We start from the raw sequence: 3,006 nt of genomic DNA on the forward strand, positions 1-3,006 counted from the left end.
ATATATATATATATATACTTTCCTATTGTTTTTCTAAAACAGTTATACCTTCTATTTTAATATCTGAGCTCTACGTCACACACTTTATAAGCTTATGTTTACTTATGGTACTGTCACTTTCGAAATGTTTTTATGCAGATCCATTTTTGTTAACCTTAAACATCCTATATTCGAATTTCAAACATCCTTAACAGTTTCACTACTAGGTTTACTATATTTTTCAGTAAACTGATTTCCACATAAATTTCTAGATGTTTACAAAGATTCCTTTTCAAAACGCCTATATGTACTTTCTTGATCAACTTCCTCAGTGTTGACATATTTTATAGATCTCCATGCATCCAACCATGGAAATGTTCCGGCGCTTAATGTTCTGGTTTTAAACATCGTATTTTTGAGACATCGATGAATTATGTTCCCAGCCTTTTCAGTTTAATTTTTCAACTTACAATTTAGTGAAGCTAGAAAACATATGTAAAATTAGCAGTTGCTACTTTAAGCAAAAATTTTCTCACGATTAAATATTGAATATTACTAATTGTTTTCGATAAGCTTGCAGTATTTCATAATTATATACTTGTATTAAGATCCTATATATGTTAGCCTTACCAGAATATAATCACTATGTGTTATCACAAACTTTCATTAATCGCTAAATAGTTTTTACAAAACGTTTAGTATACACCTGAAGTGAAAGCTATCCTTAACACTCTTGGGACTTTGGAGCTGCTCCAGATCGCTTATCAGGACGCTTATGAAGAGTGTTATCCACACTAAACCGTGCAGAGCTCTTTTGTGGTTCTAGACTCTTATCGGACTTAACGTCTAGGTAGAACTTAATACCACGTCAGTGGTTTTAGAAGCACTCCTTCAACGTTTCAGCCAATATAAACTTTTCAACACACCTGATCACTTCACGTTTTCACTCAAAATACTATTGTTTCACTGGAGGACTGAGTAGTAAATTTTCCAGAGGACGTTTTTGAAATTCAGGGACCACTGATAATAAAGACCAAGATAAAAGTGAACACCTTGAATGGTTGGCCACGTAAGTGCACGCGAAAGTCACGGACTGGTCCTATAGCCACCTACAACATCTACGTTCTGCAAATAACCTGGCATGCCAGCTGGTCAGGCTCCAAGGCGTCGTTCTTCTATAGCCTCGTCTAATCTGTTCAACAAGTTTTGGATAGAAGAGATTCGCTGATGGAATATCAATTATCAGCAGCACGTGGTGTCCGCACAGTTCCCTGACATCGCAGTCTCCGTCCTTGCCATTGGAAGACAGTTCAAATTTCCCCGACAATGGACCAATGAACAAGTAACGCTCAAGGGCCAGCGGCACCCTGGCATGTTGCCTATGTGACGTTTCTTCAAGGACGTCCACCCGACCATGCGTCCTTCGGTGGAATGCACCTCGGCGTCCCCCGTGCGGACCGGCAAGGTCTACCCGGACCCAGAGCCCGAAGCCGGAACACGACGAGGCGAGCGAGTTGTCGCCGGTGTAAATACGGCTGTTACCGACTGGCCTGGGGGTTCTGAACGGCTGTAAATAGGAAAGACGGAGGGTCCGATAACTCTGCTAGAGAATGTGATCGTATTGTACGATTATCAATATATCAACAAGGAAATATAAATCGCAACACTGAAGTCAACCCGACTCCGTTGCACGCCATCTGAACTCCGTACAGAAAATGAAACATAGATATATCCGAACCAATATTTCTGTACACTGGGAGAAGAAAGTATATCGCTTGCAATAATAATCGTTTCATATTTTTCTCCAGAAACAATATTTATCACTTACATTATTAGAAGCAGCTTCACCACTTAGCATTCACTAATCTTAAAAGCGATGACACCACAACTCTGCACAGAATGGAAACTGCAAAAGGCAATCATCTGTGTTTGTTCCAGCACCATAAAGAGGACCTGAAAGTGTGCTGCTTTTTAATGCGTAAAGCTAACAATGTTGCCACCCTAGTTCATGGCAAAAGCATTAAATCGTCCAATTAAAACAGGGGCGTCATTTGGGGGCCGGCGTCCACCCCTTCAAGTTCGGAAGGAAACCTCAAATGGCAGTTTCCGTGGAACATTTTTAGTAAGAACGTATAAACAAAGCTACGCCAATAACGCCATAGCGTAAGGCCCCAGCTGAACTGGGGGGTGGGGGGGGGGGGAGAAGGGCACGTAAGAGCACGTGAGGTCAGTCTTCTATGCCTTCTCCCTACTAAGCCTTTTGTAAAAATGACGCTCCTGATATAAAAGTCAATGTACCACGCTCACACTAGTATGATACAAGATCAGTATCATGACGTATGGAGTATGATACAAGATCAGTATCATGACGTATGGAGTAGTAATCTTGTATTCTTTGTTCTGTGCCACACACACTAAAAACACGTGAATTATTTTCTACTTTGTAAAAAAAAAAAAATGAGATCGTTTGTTTGAAGTTCATCACAAAGCTACACAATAGGCTATCAATGCTCTGCCCACCACGGGTATCGAAACCCGGTTTCTAGCGTTGTAAATATACAGACATAACGCTGTGCCACTAGGGGGCAAAGTAAGATCAAATACTATAGTTTTTATATTTGGATTATCACTAATTTATTCCAATTAAAATTCCCCACCTAAAAAGAATTATGTAAAGCTTCCTTAGGGGATAATCCCTATTGCAGACTTAAATATGCTAAAAACTGCTCATTGCTTGATATTTCACTTCGTGGCAGGATATAATATTGGGTTTAACGAGACTTCGTATTCTTTACTTTACAGAGTTGTATATTTGCTTGAATAACACTTGTAGAACTGTTATAGAATATTTCTGTTTTCATAATGTTGAATATATGTATAATTCCTAGGTATACAGTTTAATATTTTGCTTCATAAATAATATAAGCGAAAATGTCTGTTCAGCATTAATATTTCACCAAACAGTACAAGCTATAATGGTTGGAGACGGCTTGAATGGGTAATGAAGAAAAACTTTAATATGATGAC

The 3,006-nt window shown here is 39.0% G+C and overlaps 1 protein-coding gene across 4 annotated transcripts in view; it reads right to left on the bottom strand.

Annotated features, from left to right (window-relative positions):
* The window catches only part of LOC106464311 (nuclear hormone receptor HR96-like), a 53,036-nt gene that overhangs the window by 18,584 nt on the left and 31,446 nt on the right, over window positions 1-3,006 (bottom strand). The window contains exon 1 of one of the 4 annotated variants that reach the window (XM_022392005.1): window positions 906-1,102. The exons of 1 other annotated variant lie outside the window; for it this stretch is intronic. The gene's annotated coding sequence lies outside the window, so the exon portion shown is untranslated. Of the gene's footprint in view, window positions 1-609; window positions 835-905; window positions 1,103-3,006 lie in introns of those variants that run through there. 2 more of the 4 variants (XM_022392008.1, XM_022392006.1) reach the window with 2 other exon arrangements.

Source organism: Limulus polyphemus, unplaced genomic scaffold (genome assembly GCF_000517525.1).
Source record: "Limulus polyphemus unplaced genomic scaffold, Limulus_polyphemus-2.1.2 Scaffold1617, whole genome shotgun sequence".
NCBI classification, from domain to species: domain Eukaryota; kingdom Metazoa; phylum Arthropoda; class Merostomata; order Xiphosura; family Limulidae; genus Limulus; species Limulus polyphemus.